Source organism: Meleagris gallopavo, chromosome 2 (assembly GCF_905368555.1).
Source record: "Meleagris gallopavo chromosome 2, MGAL_WU_HG_1.1, whole genome shotgun sequence".
NCBI lineage: Eukaryota > Metazoa > Chordata > Aves > Galliformes > Phasianidae > Meleagris > Meleagris gallopavo.
The window spans coordinates 95141118-95165349 of NC_139405.1; the positions used below are offsets into that span (position 1 = coordinate 95141118).

At 40.0% G+C, this 24232-nt stretch overlaps 1 protein-coding gene across 1 annotated transcript in view; it reads right to left on the bottom strand.

Annotated features, from left to right (window-relative positions):
- MBOAT2 (membrane bound glycerophospholipid O-acyltransferase 2) overlaps nt 1-24232 on the bottom strand; it is a 90860-nt gene that overhangs the window by 49271 nt on the left and 17357 nt on the right. The window lies entirely within an intron of this gene.

Genomic DNA, 24232 nt, shown 5'->3' on the forward strand with positions numbered 1-24232 from the left:
ACAGATCTGCTAACTTGCTGATTATCAGCTTGAAGGAGAGCAGCATAAGAGGGAGATGGGTTATCCAGCACCAACAGGAACTGGAACAGCCTGCTCTGACCCCATAGCTGATCTGGCTGCAAGCAGGAGGCTGGATCGGAGACATTCAGCTTCCTTCCACCTGAATTAGGAAGGCTCAACTTAACTGCTAATTTTCTAAGACAAAACATGGTAAAGAAAATCAGTACTTTTTTTCCTAATCAAGTTTGCCATCTAATAATGAAGCATTTGCATTCTGAGCATAAAATAGTTGGGCCTCGTTGCCTTTTTGTTCCAAAACAAGTTAATTTTCCTCCAGTAATTAAAATTATTCCTAACGCTATAGAAGAAGAAGAGATCACCAAAGCAAGCAGGATGAGGCAAGCCTTACAGAAAGAAGTTATGCTGTAGGAATCAGTACAGCAACGCAACTGAGATGTTGTCATATAGGATAAATGCACCAACAGTGATCTTTCTGCACATTCTTTTGTCTGTCCAGTACCTACACTCTCAGCATATAGTAAATTACAAAACATTACTGTATTTACAGAAAAGTGCAAAAAGCTCTGAGTTGAATATTTGAATACATGTGTAAGTATAAACGTGTACCTTCTATGCAAATTTGTAAATTCCCAAACATAGATTCAAACAAGAGATTCTATTGCACTGTGAGCATCGCAGTTAAAGCTCGGGTTTCTCTCAGTGCTGTTTACTCCTGAGGACATACTTGCGAGCTATGAATGCCTGTATCAATGAGAGCAGATGCATCAAATCATCTCAGTTTTCAGTACAGGTAGCAGAGATTGTGGAAATTTTCACATTTTTATTAAAAATACTGAAAATCTGTAAGGATGCTTTGAGAGAAATGTCTAGAGAAACTGTACGAGAGCAATGATAGCTAAGGAGTCAAAAAGATCAATTCCTTCACTTTACAAACAGATGCTCCACCGCTCACCATGATTTGCTGTGGGAAAACATCATTTAAAAAAAATCTCCACATGTGCATGCCCCAAACCACTTAGTCTAAGAAGGACAGGAGTTAAACAAAGAACCCAGCGTTGCCCACAGCTTTAAATGATGTCTGGATCCCTTCCCCACAGGAAGCTTTCCAGAAGTTTGAAGCTTAACAAAAAACAACCCCTCCCCAGGCACTGCTAGAACAAAAACCAGAACCCGAACTTTTACAGAGAAAAAAAAAAAAATCTCAGAGCAACTGGGGCAGGCAGAACAAAGAGCACATCTCTCCCTCTGTTCATTGTGTCCTTGGCAGAGCAGCCCATGCTGCCAGCCAGCTCCACTGCTGTGAATGATGGCAGCCTCTGCTCCCTTACCCCGGTCCGTGGGAAGCTCTCTGCTTCCATCTGAGCCCTGGCTGCCCATTGCTGGCTTGTATAGAAGCTCCCCAGCTGCCCCTTGCCCCACTGCAGCAGCATCTCATTGCCCCTATGCCCAAGGAAGCTTTCAAAAGGATAAAAGGATTCCCCCCTTACAAAAGATTCACCTATTGTTGCCATAAAAGGAGGTACTAACCTACAAAAAACAAGTCACAATGTTTGTTCACTGTAATTTATTTTGGTATTTTAGACAATTTTTATTTTACATGAGGGATGAACACAATGGTTCATTTAATTCAGTAATCCTTATCAGCATAAGTAAACCAGAAGCTGTAGGGAGAACCACAAGGTAGAAAATATCTGATCACAAGTGTTGTGATCAAAGTGAAAGAATATGAGGTCCATTAGGAAACCTTTTAAAAGGCAAAAATGGGCATAAAGAAATAACGGCAGGAGCAAAGCAACCAAATGTTCAGATTAGAATCAGTAAGTGCCATTACGGGAATCAGCCTTTCAGAGAAGCCATTTTCTGACTCAACAAACTTGCTGCAAAAACATCAAGTCTTGATTCTGAAAAACATTCAACTAAAAAAAGTGTTTGGTTTCAATAATTGTGGGAAATATATCTATGCTATATCTGAAACCAGGTAGCTAGAACTTACTCTCCCTTATAAAAGTTCAGCCTATGAAGATCTTCCAGCTGGAAGCCATTTTAGATTTTGATGCTTAATGGTTCACTACGTACTAAGATGAAGGTAAACCCTTACACCTTTTAGAAGTGAAATTTTAACAACAATTCAATTTTATATTATTTGTGAAAGAAAAACTGCCAAGCTGACTTTCCTACCCTGTTCATACACATCTCTATTTGCAGCCCAAACTAGATATATAATTTACATTAGGTACTTTTGTAACTTGAAAGAAACAAAAATAGCTGTTTTTAGAAGCAAGTACCCCTACTGGACTGGGCAGAACTACTTCTATTTTCCCACAAGCAATAAGAAGATCAAATCCAACTTCCCATCTCATATCCCCTCCCAGTCTCCTCCCCATTGTCCTACAATAGAAAAGCAATTTCTCGACAAACAACTTTGTCGAGACTTAGACAGGCAGCTTCTAATCTTATGCCCCTTTTAATTAACTCTCTTTTCAAGATAAACTCAAATATACTCAAATTCTTATCAGAGTTTTCTGTGACTTTTGTTTGTTTTGGTTTTGAACTCCTCTGACTACCCAATAGTTCTGCAGTATCTACATGAGATAAAGCATTCAATCCCTGACACAGAGCTCTGCAGAACAGCAGCTCCCCTGTATATATAGGAACAGTGTAATGTCTTCTGTTGTTATTCTCAGCTTCACACCTCATGCTTCCTGTAGATTATTTTATGAGGTTTCTCTTAGCTGTCTACCATGACATACATGTCTCACTTCTAATTCCAAGGTAACTGCGTTTTATGAAGACTTGAGCAATCAACTACAATGACTGCCTTTCCCATGTTGAACTAAGCCTGTCATTTTTCTCCATTTACTGACTCCTAGTAGTTTGAAAGATCATTAAACTCTTCTTTTGTCTCAACAAAACATTTATTTGCAATTATCTGCTGCATCAGGCAGAGCACTGCCAGCAGATCAAGAGGAGCGATCCCTCTCTGTGTGATTCTCTTCTCCTCAGCACCAGAGAGGCATTAAGTCCAGCAAAGCGCCACCACGGTGATGAAGGGACTGCAGCACCCGTCCTTGTGCAGAGGCTGAGGGAGCTGGGACTGGAGAAGGAAAGGCTCAGAGGGGATCCCATCAATATTTACTAACAACGGAGGGGATGGTGCAGAGAGAACAGAGAGAACAGAGCAGTGGTGCCAGGACAAGAGGCACAGGGCACAAACTGGCACACAAGAGGTTGCCACTGAGCACCAGGAGCACTTCTGTGCTGTGTGGGTGACAGGGCCCTGGCACAGGGTGCCCAAAATTTGTGGGGTCACTTCCTTGGAGATCTCCAATAGCCCTGATGTGGTACTGGGCAACGCTTGGGTGTCCCTGCTGGAACAGGGCTGAGTCAGATGGATCCCTGCCAATTTCAACCAGTCTGTAATTCTGATTTTCAGTGTGCGATCTTAGATTATTGGTACCTTTAATTATGAATTGTAGAATTGCTAAACTTTTATGCAGGTTCTTTATTTCTACTAGCTGCCTTTAGTAGAAATACTCAATCCACAGCAGCGCTATGCCTCTAACAGGCGAACACATGATGCTTTTCACAAGGAATTGTTTTGATCAATTGTTCCTTCTACCCACAAACAGAAAACCATAAAAAGAATAAAAATCAAATAACCAGTAAGCCACAAAGGCACTGCTGCCAATTGCAGAAAAAGAAATAAAGAATCAAAAATAAGGTTTGAAGACTGTGCTGATCACCTCTTTCCGTGGCAGCGACAGGGCCTGAGCAAATGGCATGGAGCTGTCAGGGACGGGCAGCTGGGGGTTAGGGACAGGCTGTGCACCACAGGGCAGTGGGCATGGAACAGGCTGCCCAGGGCAGTAGGAGTGCCAGAGTTCAAGGGGTGTATGGACACTGCTCTCAAACATGGGGTTTTGGGTTTCGTGTTGTTCTGTGTGGAGCCAGGGGTTGGCCACAATGATTCCTGTGAAGCCTTTTCAACTGGGAAGTTCTATATTTCTAGGAAACTGGAAAAGAGGCAAAGGATGCTGATTTTATCTTTAGAAGTAGGAAAGGGACCTCAGAAAATCACAGACCCATAAACTCAATGTCAGATACTCGTGAGGGATTTTTTTCCCCCCATTCTGCATCTCTGAATATCCAGAACGTAACACACGTTACACGGTTTAAACCTTATCCAGAACATGTACCATCAAAATAGCCTATTTAATGACTTGGTCAGACAGCTGTGACTAAAAGATGTGCTGCACCACTGTGAATACCCAAAGCTAATGACTGCCACGAACAAACCATCCCAAGCAGTCCAGTCAGTGTGAGATACTACTATGTACCCACAGGCAGATTGTATAAAAAAATGTTTTGGTGATATGACATCAAATCAGAAGGATGTATAAGATACGCATTTGAGTCAGGACAGTAGCAAAACAACTGGTATCACTTATTAAGTATTTCTTTAACTGTAAGTAAACTGGTTAAACATGCAGATACCCAATAAGTTATACAAACTGCAAATACTTTCTTAGTTGGATCAGAAAAAATTACCTTGAAAGAAAATGAAGGCAGGCTTAAAAGCATCAGATGGAGTGGAATTAAGTTGTGTGTAAAGTGCAATTTTGGCTGTAAATAATCAACCATACAAATCTGTAATGGAAACCAGCTATTAAGGAGCATTACAGCAGAAAAGGATCTGTAGAAAGTCACAGCACCACAAAACAGACAGAAAAGCCTTTTATCCTGCTTAGCATTTTAAATGCCTCAACCTGTTTTTGCAAAGCACATCCCCAAATGGCGTAGAACAAGAAGTCCAAAAGCAACTACACAAAAGTGGAAAGAGGTCTGGAAAACACCATTTAATGAAAGATTTAAATAGTTCAGTCCTTACTGGAATGAAAGGAGACAACATGAACAAAGGACTGCTGCAAAAAAGCAAAGGAATAAATCCCCCAATGGTGATAAAAGAGTTTAAGCTATGGAAAATTTAGGTTAGATTTATGCTAATTTCTAGGACAACATAACCAAACTACCACTGAGCACCTATATGAATTGACTAACAAAACTGTGGAAACTGTTTTTTCTCTCATCCAGAACCAGGAGAACTCTCAAGTCCCTTCCAGCCTTCTCCTCCATGATTCTATTATCAGATTTGGTTTCCTGAAGAAAATAAACATTTGTAGAAATGTGAGTAAAGGAATCTGTCTAAAACAGATCCAATGTGTACAAGAAAAGATGCTTGCATTTGAAGTGTTTATAATTTCAAGTCTGTTAGGAGCTGAGATGCAATGAAGAAAAAAAACAACTGGGAAGGCAGTGCAGATGCTTACGATCTGGGAAGACAAACCCAAGAACAGAATGAGAGACACACCCACAGTAATTGTTTTTGTGTCATAACATTTAGTACTACTCAGATCTCTTTTAAACGTTTCTAGCCCTGCCAAACAAGGTTGTGTGTGCTGCAGAGTTTTCACATTTTGTACAGTCATGTATTTCTTTCTGAATGCATATTCCACACGATAAATGCCTGATTAAGAAGTTCAGCTGTGCTTTTAGGGTGGGCAGTTATACCTCTTATCTACTGATCAGTGCAAGCGAGTATTCTTGAGGCAGAATGAGGCTTCAGCATCAGTAATTTCAGAAACATTTGGCAAGAGGGAGATAAACCAACAGCTTTTTTCCTCTTTTGTTTTAGAGATCAAATATTTGGAGTACTGTATTTCTTTACAATAAGCCAGGCAGTATGAAATACAAAAATAAAATAAAAACCATATAAAAAACTAAGCTGAGTTGTAGCTCTCACATACTCTTTTTTTTATTATTATTATTTTTCTCTCTACACTGTGTACTCCACATGTTTTTCTTCTGGAAAAGCCATATGGAACATTTCCTATTAAAAAGCAGGTTTACTCCAGGAACAAACATAAAGAAATTGAGGATTTAAATAATGAAATTTTATGTTACATCAAAACCTTTGCTCCTCCTTCTCCTTAAGCAAAGATCTTGGACTCTGCAACAGAATTGCACCCACACATTGATTCTCAGAAGAGATGCCCTCATCAGCATTAAAAAAAAAAAAAAAAGAAGCAGCAGCAGCAGCAGACAGAGAAGCATGAAGGATGATGCAGGCTTCTTCCTTCTGAATGGCACTTCCAGTAGTATTAATCCACCGATGTAAGTCTTACTGTTGTCTCCTTTTCAGAAACTAGGAAGACAACAGTGTAGGAAAAATGAAATTTTGTTTCCAGTATTCCTAGTGCAGAGTCCTCACAATCTTCCTTAGCTGCCATGGGGAATAAAAATCAAAATCAAAGTAACTAATAGAAAAGAATGCTTCTAATTTAAGAAAACAAACTAAGTTGGAAGTACTCAATGTATTCAGCTCTGCAAAATCCTTCAAAGTCCAATTAAAATTTTACTAGTGACAAACCATTAAGAATCAATCTCCCTGTACAAGTCTAAGCTCATTTAAAATGAAGTTTACTATTTGCTTTACTTAAATGGTGGCCCCCACACTAATGGTTGGTAGACTTTCTCCACCTTTTATTTTAGACAGCTTTGTGTCCCATATGTATTTTTGCAGTGCATAAGAACAGGACTTCTAGGTCATCAAGGAAGTCCATAAATGCTCCTACTATCTAGAAATGATTCATTTGGATCCAGAACTGTGATTATGTACTCCATGGAAACTAGATTTCATAGTACTTACCTACTTCAAGTAGCAGGAGGATCTGAAGTTTCATAAATTATATATCTTTCATTACTGGAGCCAAATTATCTCCAAATAGCCGATGACATTTAAAGGTTAAAGCTCCTAGTCTCCTTTTAGAAATTAAGTCACCTTCCCAATGGTTTAACAGGAAAGCACGATGCAAAGGAAAAAAAAACACCAAACCATTTCTAGGAAAAGTAACTACCAAATTAAAATGCAAGCTAGCAAAGTCAGAAGACCTCTCAACTCTCCTCTGTTTCACATTTTCTTTCTTCTCAGCTTTTGCTCACCTAACGTGTCAGATCATCATAAAGGGAGAGCAAACATACAAGGATTCTTATGTATTTTTAACAAACACACACTAGCAAGTAGAATCATTTCAGAATGCTCTTTCAAAAGAATCCTAAAGGAAACGAGAGATTTTGGCGTGTGTTCTGATACCATTATCTATTTGGGAGAGTAATTAATCCTTTAGGAGAGGAGCATTAGGAGTTGGTCTCAATGATTCTTACAGACCCCTTCCAATTCAGGATATTTTGTGATATTCTGTGGAAACTTTTGGAAGTAGTTTGCTCTCTTATTAATACAGTTCCACATTTATCACCACAAAAGCCATGAAAAGACATGCAACAACTTGTTCCCTGGTTGAAGCCAGAAAAGACTTCCTCTGTTCAAACTTAGCTTACAAGTTGACCTGCAGAAAATATTTATAGCAGACATGAATACCAGAAAGCACTGGAACGCTAAGTACATGACAGGAAGATAAATAACATTGTTCAAATTCAAGAAAAATGAACAAGCCAGCCATAAACTGAAGAGCATGGAAAAGCATGGCAGTTTGCAGAGGAGAGATCAAGGCACCACAGTGTTCTACAACAAGATAGGACAGGTAGGTACTGGGTGGAAGGAAAACAGCAAGGAGTTCCATGAATTCAGAGAGACACAGCTGTTCAGTGAAAGTTGAAGATCCATTCAATACAAGGGAGAGGGTGTGTACAGGAGAATAGTGAAGTTCAGTTTGCAGGACAAAGCAAGCCAACAACAGATGGGTGAAGGATCTGAAAGTGTCACAGATTTATGTCTGTAAGCGCTCTCTTCCCTTAAGATCCAGTTTTCACAGCGTACACTGGAAATTATCTTGAAGAAATCTGAATTTATGCTCAAGTTGACTGAAGCAATTGACCAATTTCTAATGCACAAGCACAGCATTAGCTTTCTCTCAGTAAGAAACAAGGAAAAAAAAACAAAAAAGATAAAGTCTATTTTATATTTCTATTTCTGAGAAAGAGAATGAGAAATGGGTTGAATGATAGATCAGCAACTAACCCTACTAATATTAAAATGAGCACATGATCACTGGAAATCTGCAAATGTCTTAAAGTACCACTCATATTAAAAAATGAAAAAGCAAAACCAGTCACACAATGATATTAATCAGTGTGGCCACAGACATAAACAGACAGAAAAAGATCAATACAAATACAAGTTGGGATTGTTTCAAGGCTGATGGTCTTAGCTTCATTAATAAACTTAAGAGAAAAACATCCAGGCATTTGTTACCTAAAAAAAATTCCTTATATGTTGAAGTTGCCCTAAGACAGTAATGTGTCCTTGCTGCTACAAAGGGTAATGGTATCCCTAGCTGCATCAGGTTAAGTACCACCAGCAACTCAAGGCAGGTGATCTTTCCCCTCTACTCAGCAGTGATGAGGTCACATCTGGAGTGCTGGGTCTGCTTCTGGCTTCCCAGTAAAAGAGAAACTTTGACATATTGGAGAGAGTCCAGTGAAGGGCAATGATGACAATGAAGGGACTGGAGCAGTTCACCTATGAGACTGCTCAGCCCAGAAAAGAGAAGGCTCAGGGGGATCCCATCAGTGTCTGTACATATCTTAAGGTAAGGTGCAAAGAGGATGAAGCCAGGCTCTCAACAGTGGAGCCCAGAACCAAGACAAGAGGCAGTGAGTACAAACTGGAACACAGAAGGTTCCCTCTGAGCACCAGAAAGCACTTTTATACAACGAGGGGCATGGAACTCTGGAACAGGTTGCCAAGAAGGTCTATAGTCTCCTCGGATATTTCCAAAAGCCACCAGGACATGGTGCTGGGAACACTGCTTTGGGTATCATACAATGGCCTGGGTTGAAAAGGACCACAATGATCATCTAGTCTCAACCCCCCCTACTATGTGCAGAGTTGCCAGCCACCAGACCAGGCTGCCCAGAGCCACGTCCAGCCTGGCCTTGAATGCCTACAGGGATGGGGCATCCACAGCCTCCTTGGGCAACCTGGTCCAGTGTGTCACCACCCTCTGTGTGAAAAACTTCCTCCTAATATCTAACCTAAATCTCCCGTCTTAGCTTAAAACCATTCCCCCTTGTCCTGTCACTATCCACCCTCATAAACAGCCCTTCCCCTCCTATTTGTTACGCTTCCAAGTACTGGAAGGCCACAGTGAGGTCTCCCCAGAGCCTTCTCTTCTCCAAGCTAAATAATCCCAGTTCCCTCAACCTTTCCTCATAGGAGAGGTGCTCCAGCCCTCTGATCATCTTAGTGGCCCTCCTCTGGACCCGCTCCAACAGCTCCACATCCTTCCTGTACTGGGGGCCCCAGGCCTGGACGCAGTACTGCAGATGGGGCCTCACAAGAGCTGAGTAGAGGGGGACAATCACCTCCCTCTCCCTGCTGGCCATCCCTTTTTTAATGCAGCCCAGAACACAGGTGGCCTTCTGGGCTGCAAGCGCACACTGCTGGCTCGTGTCTAGCTTCTCATCTACCGGGACCCTCAAGTTTTCCTCCACAGGGCTGCTCTCAAGGAGATCTTCCCCCAGTTTGCATAAATACTTGGGACTGCCCTGATCCAAGTGCAGTACTCTGCACTTGGCCTTGTTGAACATCATTAGGTTTTCATGGGCCAACTTCTCCAGTCTGTCTGGATCCCTTTAGATGGCTTTCCTTCCCTCCAATGTATCGACTGCACTGCTCAGCTTGGCGTCATCCGCAAACTTGCTAAGGCTGCACTCAGTGACATCATCTAAAGATGTTGAAGAGCACCAGTCCCAAGACCGACCCCAGGAGGACACCGCTTGTGACTGGCCTCCACCCTGACATAGAACCATTGATCACAATCCTTTGGCTGCGACCAGCCAACCAATTCTTAGCCCACCAAACAGTCAATCTTTCCAATCCATACCTCTCCAATTTAGAAACAACGTATGTGTCAGTCCTTTGCTTTGGAAATTCACATGCAATGTGTTTGTGGTTTCTGAAGAATTGTCTCTACAGCAAATTGTTGCCAGTTTATATTGGAACAAAATGTGAATTTGTCTACATGAATGTAATGTGATATGGATGAAATTGGGGGAGCTTTGCAGAAGAATGGAAAGGCTTTGCTACTGAGCTGCTGTCAGACCTCCAGTCAGAGACCAGTGGCTTCCTTGTTGTTCCTGGTTACTGGAGAGCAGAAAAACAGATTTTTATCAGATATTTGCATAAAACAATTTTTTCATCCACATCCAGGTAAGATATCTGCGTACTGAAATAGCTAAGGCTTTCTAACTCTTTTGAAAGGGTTTGAAAGCAAACCATGGTTTACAGGTGGCTTCTGAAAAGTGGCTTGAAATAAAGCTTTATTCTGATTTTGCTTAGATATGAACTGTGTGGTTTTTGCAGCTGTTTAGTTTCTCTGGCACTTTTCCACACTTTTGTTTGAGCAATTAGCGTATGTGAGATGATCTCTCTAAACAGTAGAAAGATATAAATAAAGGAGCCTAAGGCACTTAGAAACAGATTGAGTTTAGTTTGAATAGCAAAGCACTGCTAACACAACGTGTAATTATGTGGTGTATTTTTCAAACACCTTACAAAGGTTACTTTGCAATGTAGATGCGCAATACCTCAATACTATGAAATGATTTATGCTCTTAAAAATTACCATCCTTTGAGGTTTAAGAAATGAACTACAAAACCATTTAGAACACACACATAGATTGGGATGCTGTCCTCATCCAGTTCTTTTGGTTGGTGATCATCTTCCTACTGTAAGTTGTAAAACCTATGTATTTTAACAGTTAATATGCGTCGCTGGATCATGTCAAGCTTTTTGTCCACCAGGATGCCCAAATCTTTCTCTGTAGGGCTGTTCTCAGCCAGTTCTTCTCCCAATCTCTACAGATACCTGGGATTGCCCTGGCCCAGGTGCAGCACCTTGAAGTTGGCCTTGGTGACCCTCATTAATTCGAATGAGTCAGTTTCTGAAGTTTGTCCAGGTGCCTTTGGATAGTATCTTTTATTTTTGTCGTATCAACTGTTCCACTCAGTGTCACTGGTAAACTTGTTAAGGATGGACTCAATCCCACCATCTACATCACTGATAAAAATGTTGAAGAGTACAGGTCCCAGTGTTGGGACTGCTGGGGGACACCACTCGTGACTGGCATCTACCTGGAGATAGAGCCACTGACCTCAACCTCTGGCTGAGATCATCCAACCAACTCTTTGTCCACCCTTAAGAATGCAATGTGCAAGGCCTTTGATATGGTTACACAAGTCTAGGTAGATGACATCAGTTGCCCTTCCTTTGTCCGATGATGCCCTTGCTCCACTGCAGAATGCCACCAGATTGGCCAGGCACAATCTGCCCTTGGTGAAGCTGTGCTGGCTGTTTCACATCACCTCATTGTCTCGTATGTGCCTTAATGTCTCTTTCAGGAGGATCTGTTCCATGATCTTCCCAGGCACAGATGCGAGGCTTGTGGGCCTTTAGTTCCCCGGGTCTTCCTTTCTCCCTGTCTTAAAAATGGGACTGATGTTTCCCTTTTTCCAGTCACCAGCGACTTCACCTGACAGCCATAACTTCTCAAACATGACGGAGAATGACTTGACAGCTACACCAGCTGGTTCCTTCAGGATCCTGTTGTTGCATGTTGTCCAGCCCCCCAGACTTATGCTTATTCAGTCTGATTAGGCCACTTGCTTACAGAAGAGAGATTCTGCTCTTCCAACACCCCACCCAGGGGTTCAGAAACATGAGAGGCATAGGAAGCCTGAATGCCAGTTAATACTGAGGCAGAGAACTTGAGTACCTCAGCCTTCTCCATGTCTGGATCCAGTTCTCCCTCATTTTTTAAGAGAGGAACTGTATTCTCCTGGCCTCTGATTATCCATAGCATATTCCTCCAGTGAGAATTTGATTTTTCTTTCTCATTCTCAGAGTGAAGAAATGTGAGCTAACAGCAAATAGCTTGTTTTAGTTGTTCTTTCTCATTTGCTGTGTACAAACACACAGGAATACTGGCAGGCTGTCTGGTTTATTCTTGATTGCATTACTTCAGTTTCTAAGTCACAGGACATTAACAATAATGTTTAAAATGGTATTTGATGAAGTCACTGAGCAGATGCCTGATCAACCTATGTAGGTTACTTTTCTTTGTTTTCCTTGGGAGTGCAAATTCTTGCAGAGTTAGTGTCCCTGTGTGCAAAGATGATAAAAAAATTGTAGTAGGTAACAATTAATGGATTAGTCTTGCAGCTCATTGATTTGGCAATTGAGTGGAAATAGAGTGCAATAAGAGAAGACCAAACAGAATAATAAGTACTTGAATTCTGGACTTTGTGTATTTATTGTTATTCTGACCTGTTCATCTCTTATCTTTGAGTACTCAGGCTTTGACATTGGCTGACTTCAGTAGACCATCCTTGAACTATCAATACGGTCAGTTAAGAATTTGCTGTCAAGAGGAAATTTTTGCAAGGGGAAGCACTTTATTTTTGCCAGAGAAATCCAGAGTGCTTCATCTCTTAGAAGCCCGAAGGGTTCCAACATGGAATTCCTGTCAGATAGACAATAGATGCTGGATGTTTGAGATGCCAAGAGCACAGAGCAGGCAGAGACAGAAAATGGATGATAACCTCACCATAAGACAGACAACTCTCATTAAAGATTTAACAGTGAGCCTTGCCCTTCAGCCAACAGGTGACTTTGCTTTGCCAGCATCTTATTTTCTAATAGAAAAATCTGGGGCTTGGAGTTCAAGGACTGACACGTACGTCATTTCAAAATTGGAGAGGTATGGATTGGAAAGATTGACTGTTTGGTGGGCTAAGAATTGGTTGGCTGGTCACAGCCAAAGGATTGTGATCAATGGTTCTATGTCAGGGTGGAGGCCAGTCACAAGCGGTGTCCTCCTGGGGTCGGTCTTGGGACTGGTGCTCTTCAACATCTTTAGATGATGTCACTGAGTGCAGCCTTAGCAAGTTTGCGGATGACGCCAAGCTGAGCAGTGCAGTCGATACATTGGAGGGAAGGAAAGCCATCTAAAGGGATCCAGACAGACTGGAGAAGTTGGCCCATGAAAACCTAATGATGTTCAACAAGGCCAAGTGCAGAGTACTGCACTTGGATCAGGGCAGTCCCAAGTATTTATGCAAACTGGGGGAAGATCTCCTTGAGAGCAGCCCTGTGGAGGAAAACTTGAGGGTCCCGGTAGATGAGAAGCTAGACACGAGCCAGCAGTGTGCGCTTGCAGCCCAGAAGGCCACCTGTGTTCTGGGCTGCATTAAAAAAGGGATGGCCAGCAGGGAGAGGGAGGTGATTGTCCCCCTCTACTCAGCTCTTGTGAGGCCCCATCTGCAGTACTGCGTCCAGGCCTGGGGCCCCCAGTACAGGAAGGATGTGGAGCTGTTGGAGAGGGTCCAGAGGAGGGCCACTAAGATGATCAGAGGGCTGGAGCACCTCTCCTATGAGGAAAGGTTGAGGGAACTGGGATTATTTAGCTTGGAGAAGAGAAGGCTCTGGGGAGACCTCACTGTGGCCTTCCAGTACTTGGAAGCGTAACAAATAGGAGGGGAAGGGCTGTTTATGAGGGTGGATAGTGACAGGACAAGGGGGAATGGTTTTAAGCTAAGACGGGGGATTTAGGTTAGATATTAGGAGGAAGTTTTTCACACAGAGGGTGGTGACACACTGGACCAGGTTGCCCAAGGAGGCTGTGGATGCCTCATCCCTGTAGGCATTCAAGGCCAGGCTGGATGTGGCTCTGGGCAGCCTGGTCTGGTGGCTGGCAACTCTGCACATAGCAGGGGGGGGTTGAAACTAGATGATCATTGTGGTCCTTTTCAACCCAGGCCATCCTGTGATTATACAGAAATATGGGAGAATCTTACTAGTACTCTCTATACTCACACCACCTCATTCACACCTCACATTTCATAGACTGCAAGTTGCCTTGAAGCTGAAAAGCTCTTCACACAAGCAATAATTAAAAAACAAAAACATAAATGAGGACTCAATATCAAAGCCAGAAGACATTAATTCAACATAACATACATGAAGTGTGCCATCAGATATGAATACCATGGTGGAGGGAAGGAGAAGGGAACTCCTGATAAACTGATAAGTCCTAGACTTACTACAGACTTTCCAAAATAGCGGACTTAAACATACCAGGCACTGCCAGAAAGGACAGAATGCCAAGAAAAAAGACAGCTACATGGCTGTTGTTTAAAATTATGCATTACGTGTATGCATCTTGCATTTCCATGAGACAATCTATTAATAAATTACATTATTCACTCTAAGTAATCATGCACTGAAATACCCAGTTTCCTTTCACAAGCCTACCAACTTCACAGTTCCTGTTGTGCCTGTGATTAGTAATGACTGCAAACTGCTTAGCACTTGTCCATATTAAGTATTTCATATTTCAGCTCCAGCGTTGAAGATCAACACTGTGCTATATTGTTCAACGTACATGCATCTTCTTACAAGACACTGATATAGAGAAAAACTGCTTTAGTACCACAGCTAAAGTTTGACAGGAAGCAGGACGTGGAGAGCTCCATTTCACTTTCTCACAGGTGAGAGTTAAGATAGCAATCCGACAGCCATTTACAATTTATGTATTTTACCACTTGTCTTTGGAAGTTGCATTTTACTGATTAAACAGCAATTTGAAATCTGCTGTCAGAACTCTAAGCATCCTACATAAGAACTACGCCAATCTATTTGCAAGGAAACAACTTCTTTGCACATTACCCTATTAAGATCTCGAGGCAATTCAATCATACTGAAGACAGCATGAGTAAATCCCTTACATACGCTTTCATGGCATAGAAGAAATTTCTTGTTTGAATACTGAAAACATTTGTCTTCTAATACAACTGAAAATGATTTCAAAATTGAAACAAACTTGAAATAGAAATATCAGAGGGCATATTTGATAAGTTATCCAGGCTGGATTCCACTTATTTCTACTAGCTTAAATATGCAAGATTTATATATTTTCTGTTGATGAAGTCATTGTTTTGAGTTTCTCCCCATCCTCTTTTTATTGTTTATTTTTATTCCCCTCAAAAAGGAAGACAAGAAAACAGATTACTACTTGTGCCCTAGTATGGTCTCCTTGTACCAAAATAATTGTCTCAGTTACTTGTTTCATTTCAATTGAAAGGGGCCTACTATGCTTCAGCTGACAATACTAAATCTGTGCAACTTCAAGGAAAGTTGACCATGCTCTGCACCCATGGGGTGAAGGGAAATTAAGGAATAAAAATGAAGCTTGTGTAGTTGGTCTAGATCAGATAAAGAAATTATTCTGCATGAAGTCATCTCAAATAAATGTTAAGCTATAATAGACATTGAAGCAAAACACCAAAAGGAAATGGCTGGCATGCTTATGACAACGATCCAGGATCATGTGCATATTAAGGAAGGTTTCAGTTTCATAGAACAGCTTGCTCTAGTTGTTCCTGTTTTGAGCATGGGGGCTAGACTAGAAAATGCTTCCAGCCTCAGCTATGCTATGATTTTACAATACAGACATTTAACCTTTTTAATGACATTGGATTTTAAAATGAAGATTTATTATTTAAAATGATGGATTTTAAAATGTATTTTGTAAATAAAAAGGACTATATTATATTTACATCCAGCTTCCCTTAAAGGAAATTTGTTATTTGAATAATACGCATCTGTATCAAAATGGGCCAACTTCCTCCACTTCTTCAATCATCTTTTTGCTCCAAATGAGACACTTCATACACCACCACTTCCAGTTCTGCATTCAAAATGGACTTGCATAATTTACAGTCAACAATGCCATTGAGGACAATGAAATGGTTGTTTGCTGAGCTTGTCATCATTACTCAAATGCAATTTGCCCCAAAGAAAAGACATGTCAAAGAATGAAATATTTAAAAAGCATGCTGAAATGAAATAAATGACTGTAACATGAAGAATACTTGCATATAATCCCTCCCTATCATATCCACAACTGGTTCAATTCAGTTGATGTCATACAACCAGAATTTTTAATCAACTGCTATTAGCTGCAGTCTTTGCCAGAAGCTGAAGATGAGCACAGCTTTCACTGAACTTTTCTAGGTACAATTTATTCTGCCACTTCATTTTGTAGGGAGCCCAATTTATTTGACATCAATAGTTTGTTGAGGTAATAAACCATGCAGCAGTGATACCATGACTCAGAGCTCATTTGCTAGCAGTCAAGTTGCTTGGCAGTATGACAGGCAGAGTAATGTGCCTTGAAGAAGTATTTATATAGATGCAACAACTTTCAAGGATTATCAAACAAATACGCTGCCCAGAAAACACGACTTCACTCTTGCTATCAATTTTCTTTTGCTTGATTAATTGATTGAGCTCACCCTCACTTTGGGTATGAAGTTTAAAAAAACATATCTATGCAAGCCAGAAAGCAATAACTACTCAGTCCCAGCAGACTCCTAATGCAGCATGCCATTTTGCATTACTACTTCTTTCCAAGACTGTCCTCTCTGCTTATAGAAATCAAGTACATTGAGTGAAAAAAAAAATTGATGAACACTCAAAAAATATTGAGTGTTCATCAATTCAGTTTAAGAAAAAAAGAGAACTCTTTTAATTAAACCTCAACACTCAATCCAAAGCTACTTCCCAAAATCAAAGTCCAGAGTTTTTTTTGCCTGAGTTTTTGTCAAGTGGGATGACGGAGGTTCTATATACCAGCAACCATCATCATGCCTATCCTGAGAATTCCTTTCCTTGAAGGACATCAGCAACCAAAGTCAGAAATAAATAAGAAGGTGGGAAAATGTAAAGTGTGCTAATTTAGACTTTTCTCCCTGGAAAGACAAAGTACACAACTAGAATTTGTTGTAGTTGCATTGGAACGTTAGTACATCACTTTAGTATCAATGAAATTGAAGGCTTGAATGCAATACAACTACAAACTTGAGAAATAGTGCATTTTTGTTTTGTTGTTCAGCAACAAATGTCTGAAGCTTTGCAAAGCTTTGTGCGACTATATGATTTTGTCTTTCCTTCTTCCTCCCCATGTACATACATCAGGGAAGAACAAATAAATGTGTTTCATTGTTTAAAAATAAGACAAAATTTACAAGCATTTTAAAAGGTAACAAAATTCCAGTTCCAATCTTCACTCCATTTCTGTAGTTACAAAAATATGATCAGTAAAGGCCTTTCCATTCAAACATCTCAGCTTTAAGAAGGATGTTAAATCAAGTTGTTACTCCTTTATTGTTTTAAGTCACTCATTAAGTCTTATCAAAACACAGTCAGGAGAGTTACAGGAAATTATTGAAGTGGATGAACTTGCAGGAGTTATTTAAAACAAATGCTTTCAAAAGAACTTCACAAGGATTCCTAGGAAATTCCTTCACAGCTATTTGCTTCGACAAGTGTTCACTTTTCAAGCCACTGAATGCAGCCATGTATTTACATGGCTATTTTTGGAATGGCCAGATCTTCAGCATACAGGGAATTGCTGCCTGTTGTTTTCATTCAGACTCCTCAGAATACACAATTTTGATCTGCAGGTAGGCATCAGAATAGAGGAGACACAAGAAATTACAAAGATAAATAAAATCAATCAAGACCACTAAAGAAACAAACAGAACTCCTAGTACTAATAGCCACAAGTTTCAAGCTCCACAAAAAGTAAATAGGGATAGTTGGAGTTTTGTTGTTGTTGTTGTTGTTGTTGTTGCTTTCTTAGGCTTTTGCTGTTGTTGTTTGATTCTGTTTTGTTTGCTTTTAAATTTGTGATACATTATCTTTTAGGTTTTAGTTGTTTTGATGAGTAATTTGAGGTAGAAAAGAACATGCAAGAGGCAGCTGGTGAACTTTGAAGCGCTATGGGATATGCCCCATCCTTGTCCTTACCCCACACATTAACCAAAGTAGAGCCAGAAGGATATAGGAATACAAGCTGAGCAGAGCTCTTGAGCATGGCTAAGACATTCACACAGGACATCAATATAACTACATAAAGATGCATTCAGCACTTAAGAACACAGATTTCTCAAAGATGTTAGAACTGACAAAAATATGAAACCTATTTCAAATAATAACTTTCAGCATTTTAACCGTTTTACCTTTCTAGCGTGCACAGAGTTCAGCTACATTGTTGTAGAAGCAAACACTAGTTTCTTTTCTGCAAACAAATTAATCTGGCATTGTACAAGCTGTCTCAAAGACTTCATATAATTAGGAAAGCAATCAAGCAGCAAGACCATATATTTTGCTATTGAGAAACACATGCTTCACCTCTCAGTTAGCGTGCTTCTACATAGAAGCATTTTAGTACTTCTGACTGCAAACAAGAGATCCCAGCTAAAGGAAAACAGGAATCTTGCATTCAGTGCCATTAACTCATTTTCTGTAATATTTTCTAAAAACCACTCTACATTTTTATCTCCTCTCTGGGCAGCAGTGCCAGAGCCTCACTGCCCTCTGAGTGAACAATGTCATTCGAACATCTAACCTAAATCTCCCCTCTCTTAGTTTAAAGCCTATCACTATCAGACCACGTAAAAAGTCACACACACCCCTCCCCCCCTCCTACTTGTAAGCTCCCTTCAAGTACTGCAAGTCCATTCCTTAAGATTTGCGTTACGTGTTTTACCTGTGGCATTGCTCATGCTGAGACAGTTACATATAATGGCCGCTGATCTTTTCTTACAGAGTATAACCCTTTCTCTTTGGGAAAAGACATATCACTTCTGAACAGAAAACTGATTATTATTTGTTCTTAACTATTAATATATGCTCCCAAATACAGTCATTCATTGGGCTTGGTAGTTATTCCTAATAGGTGAAAATGAAATTGCTATGTGTGCTGTAGGAGTTAATACTATTTAGGATATATTTGATTCTCTTTTATGAAAAAATAACTTTTAAATTGCTTTTAAATAAAATATACATTTTGTAATTATGGAATAGTAACAGGTTTTTTTTGTTTGTTTGTTTTGCCTTTACCATACATCTGATGAGGAACCTTCGTATTTAAGGCCACAGAAGCTGGAGACGGGATCTCCTCTCATCTTCAATTTATCCTTGGCTGGATGATAAGAACACACTTCTGATTTTTCAGCTCTCAACTGATTTATATATTTCAAATTGATTTATCTTGCTTGCGCTAACTGTGGGAACAGAAACATAGAATTTTTTTGTGCATGCAGAACAATTTGCGACTGCTAATACTTCAAATTCAGAATCAGGTATTCTCCACACTATGGTCACTGCCCTGTGGGAGCTACCCATGTAGCAGACATCTCTATTCAAATTCCATGAATAAATTACAAATTTGTAACTGAGAAGCGATGCCCGATAGCTTACTTACAGTTCTCTGGACACCATTGTGTCTTCTAAGAAATGTAATTAGACTGGCAGGCTTCCAACCCTAGCTTTGCTAAAAGTTATCACTAGAATGTGATAGCATTTCTTAACAGTTATTAGATACTGTTATTTCAGTCTGTAGATTTGATGACTAATTTTAGAGGCTGCATCAGATCCTCTTTTGGAGATAAAAAATTTCTTCTTTATCCACATCACATATGTTCTTCATAGACTCTACAGCACTTGTGATCAAATCAAAAGGAGACAGGAACAAAAAGCCCTACATTTGTCTTGATTAAGGGCCTTTGGAAGAGATGAAAGCTCAAAAAGAAATAAAAACAGCTCAAAATCCACTTTCAAAAAATCACGTAAGCTTATGAATTCTCTTATTTCTGAAGATACAAGAAAGACACTTACAATAAATCTCCCCTCTTGCTCACAGGATGAGTGTGAGAGTAATTTACTTGACCCATTTTGTATTTCACTGAAACCATCACTTTTAAAAATTGGTAACAATTTTGACAGCAATTTAAGTTGCAGGGTAACCATAAATCCAATGTGTCTATCTGCTAATCATGACATGCAGCAGAATTTGTCACTCAGGTGTTTAATGAAATGCCTCAATTAACATGCTGAGCAAATTAATTTAGATGAATATTTTGTTGAAGTAGATTAAAAAAATAAATTCTTTAAGTGAGAAACGTTTAAAAAGACCCTGCTTCCTTTTCTCCATCATAGCTTCCATGTTAAGAAGCTGAATTTCTGCAAGTCATCACCATCAAGCTTACTTGTTTGCCTTCCTCTGGTGATTATGGACTGTATTGGCAATCCCTTCACCACAGTGTTTAGAAATTGATTCTTTAGCAAAATATTAGGAGTTCAAAATGCTAGCAGCAAGTACTTGATCAATTTCTACGTGGTATTTGGCAGACACTTCAGCTACTGAAGTCAGAGGAAACCTAGGATGAAACTTAGGAAGAGAAGCCACCACAGCCTCATTAACTGATCAAAGGAGAAAGATATTAAATCCTTTAAAAAAAAGTCATCCAAATAAGCAGCCACAACATTTCCACAGATGCAGCATGGTCCCAAAGAGAAAGTATTATACCTAATTGTGATAGGAAAGGAAGATGCCTGAAACCTGCAGACTTGACAAAATTATGAGAATCTATCAAAAAATCAGCTCTATGAGCTCTCCAAGCTCATTAAATATTTACCTCTAATAGTTTCTTAATCCTTCAACAGCTGTCTTTTTACAACTTCAATATGCCAAAAAATAGCTAAGTGATTTTTCCCCCCCCCAATCCAGAAACAACCTCCTAAGTTACTGCAGTTCAATCTAGAACAATAAAACAATCATCCTATAGCCTAAAGCATAAGGCAGAACATATTAGATACCAATAGCACACCTATTGCTTGGTAACACTAGACACCAATAGCATGCCTTTGTTTGGCTTAACATTAGCAGATTTATGAGGTTGAAAAGGGCTGATTTTAGATGAGCACGTTTACTTTCTACGCTGTCACAGCTGGAAGTTGAGCCTTATCAGTGAAGTCACTGAGAAAACTACTGACTTCAGTGAAGCAACTGCAAGCCCTGTAATTGACTTTCCTTTCCATACAGGCAGAGGGACATTATTTACCAACCATAAAATGAACAATTCTGTCAAAAGAGAAAGTTGCCTGGAAGCCTTAAAAAGCTTGTCAGTAAGTCACCTGTGCACAATTTGCTTACATAGCTACTAGCCAACAGTAGTCAACTGCTCCAAGAAAAAACTCTGGCATTTGGAGATTTGTCTTTTAAGGAAAGCAGCAGTTTCAAAAAAAAAAAAAAACCAAAAAAAAAAACAAAGAAGGATAAGGAGGATTTCTAAGAAAAAAAATATTAGCACCACATCAGTTATCAAATGCAAATGTATTGCAGTTGAGAACTTGTTAAACATCTTTCATTTTTTACCACCGACCCACAAAAGCACCACAAATATATAACCTCAATGACAAACTCAAATTATTTTCAGGAAACTCTGTTCACCACTTCATTTTTCATTTAAATACCATCATTGAAATAAGACCTGCATATAAAAGAAACTATTGCTTTTAGTTAAATTCACATCTCAGATAACCAGTCTTTAGTAATTAACTTTTTCCTGAAAGTTGAAAAAACAAAAGAAAGATTTGTTTTCTTCTTGGCATGTTCAATTTTTCTTTTTGCATGGAGTTTTACTTCCACATCTCTGCCTCTCCCATTATTGAAGTGAGGCTTTCACCTTTAACACAGTGTGCACTGCCAAGACTAACATTTAAAAGCAATAGCTGCGGAGAGTTCAGATACCCTAGGAAGACAACAAAGGTAGAAACTTGGCAGAACAGCAGGACTTCAAGGAACCAACCAAAGGAAGTACATGAGGAAAATGAGAGAGGTCTGGAAGACTGTCAGTATCAGACCTGAAAGTTTGTTCTACAAAACACAGAAGTTCAGCAGAACTTGCTCCTTGGTAAGGATGTCAGTATGCCCAGTATATAGCAGCTGAACTGATAAATAGTCTAAATTTGTCAAAAACACATTTTAGAGAGGCGGAGAGAATGAGGTACTGTTACAAAGAATGACATCCCAATTCATAAACTCATCTGCAGGATGACAGGCAGGAGAAGAGGAAAACCAACTTCAGTGAACGAATTTGGATGTAAGTTGGATATAGCTCTGGCACAGGTTGCCCAGAGGCTATAGGGTCTCCTCCTTGGAGATTTCCAAAAGCTGCCAGGATGTGGTGCTGGGCACCCTGCTCGAGCAAGGGCTGTGCTAGATGGATCCAGAGCTTCCTGCCCACCTGAGCCATGCTCTTCACAGAAGAATAGTTTGCATAATATGCAAGTGTTTTTTCAATCCAAAATCACTTGAATCCATATTTCCATCACATGTAAGTATTTGGTGTTCTGTGGTACCTGAGTTTAATCAGTATATGAACAGTGCAGGTAACTTCTTAAATGGGACTGCCAGGCAGTGGGCTCTTCTACCACCAACAAAGGAGAACACAAAACAATGCATGCATACAGAAGTACTCTGAATAGCTGTGTATGTACACACTTACCAGTATGACATGGGCAGGGCCACACCACCTGGCCTCAGGGCTGGAGAACCAAGGTGCCATGTGAAAAGTAGTGTTTTCACAGCGGAAAAAATCAGGACTACGGGGTGTAGTCCTTCTGTAAAAGGTTCTGACATATAGAGACACCGGGAGACTCTACTCCTCCTGGGATACTGTAAGAACTGAAAGAGATGATCTTCTACAGTCTTTCCTGTCACCTCTTTGGAACGGCTCTTGGAGCTTCCCAGACAGCATCCAAGCATTACCCTAGTGTTGACTGGTGGAGGCCAAAACTGCACCAAACAGGTACCGTCCGCAGTCCGACACTCATGCTTGCTTCCTGGCCCTGCTCTTATTTTTTATTTATTCAGCAGTATGAGCCTCAATATGGTTTTTGAATACAGGAAGCTAAAAAGCAGTATTTTTCTACTTCTGCCAGAGAATAGCTAGCAGCAGAACTACTGTGCTTCCAGGCTGCCAGATGCTTAGACTTTCTATTCATACTGCTGTATCAGCAGAAATGACCTAAAAGGAGTAACTATGAATTGACTTACAAAAACTACTAGACGCCAGACTAACTCTATTTCAGGTTGAGTTTCAACAACCATCTTTAAAGACATTCTAATGCTCTCACCACCCTTATACGAGTGCATTTTTCTAAACTTACTGTTCATTGCAGCCTTCCTATCATACTCTATTTTGCATAGCTACGCAGCGCAAGCTTTCACTTGAACCAAAGTCCTTAAATAGTATTAAAATACAGTTAGTAAAACAAACTCATGGAATAGTTACTTGAAATAAAAACTTGCTTTACTAATAAGGCTTATTTTTCTAGTCAACTTTCAAGAATGAGTATTTGTTACATTTGTTATTTTTTTTTTTCCCTTCATTGAAAGTTTCATCCAGTGGTATCCTAATTCATACCATGATACAGCAACAACAGAACACACACACACAGATGCACATAGCACAGCAGCCATTTCAGCAGATGAGGCCTCAGACTTACACCAGCTAATATGAGCTAGAAGAACCCAGAGCTTGTCAGATCCCACACTCCAACATAGGAACATTAAATGCATGCATTCCCACCTGCCTCACTGCCAGTGAAGTAATTAACCACAAGATTTCTTTTCACAAGAAGTCTGCAGAATTTGTTATGATGAAGACCCAGATTTACCTATGCAGTGCCTCCTCTTAGCATTTCTGAAGAGAAATCAACATGAACCTGTTGTTTTAAAACAACTTCTTACCAAAGCAACCATTAGGGAGCAAACTGCCCATCCAAAGTTCTCACCTCTGTAGTTGTTTGATTAAGTCAGCCATTGCAGACAATCCTGAGAACAAGAGCCTAACATGGTTCACATCCAGAGACAGAATAAAATTCTGTTCACTATCTGTATAATGGAACAGAGCGTTGTAACAAACAGCATCATGAAAGTCACCCTGGCTTCCTGTATAAAGCAATTCTCCTTTTTGATTCTTTTACCAGCATCTTTCCTGACAGCTTCATTCACATCAGGAACCTGTTCAAGCACAGATTTGCTGTTTTACTAAGCACTTATGCAGGAATTAACACTGTGGGAACCTAACTTGGTTCTGATCTCTGGACTAGTGGAATATTAAAACATATGCACACAGTAATAAGAGACATGTGTTTCCTGGTTTCAAGAATAATTAAAAAAAAAACAAGCTATGTTCTGCATGGCTTCAGATACTGCTAATCTAATCGTGTGCTCAAGCAAACCTCAAATCATGCCCTACATACTTAATTTTATGATGGTA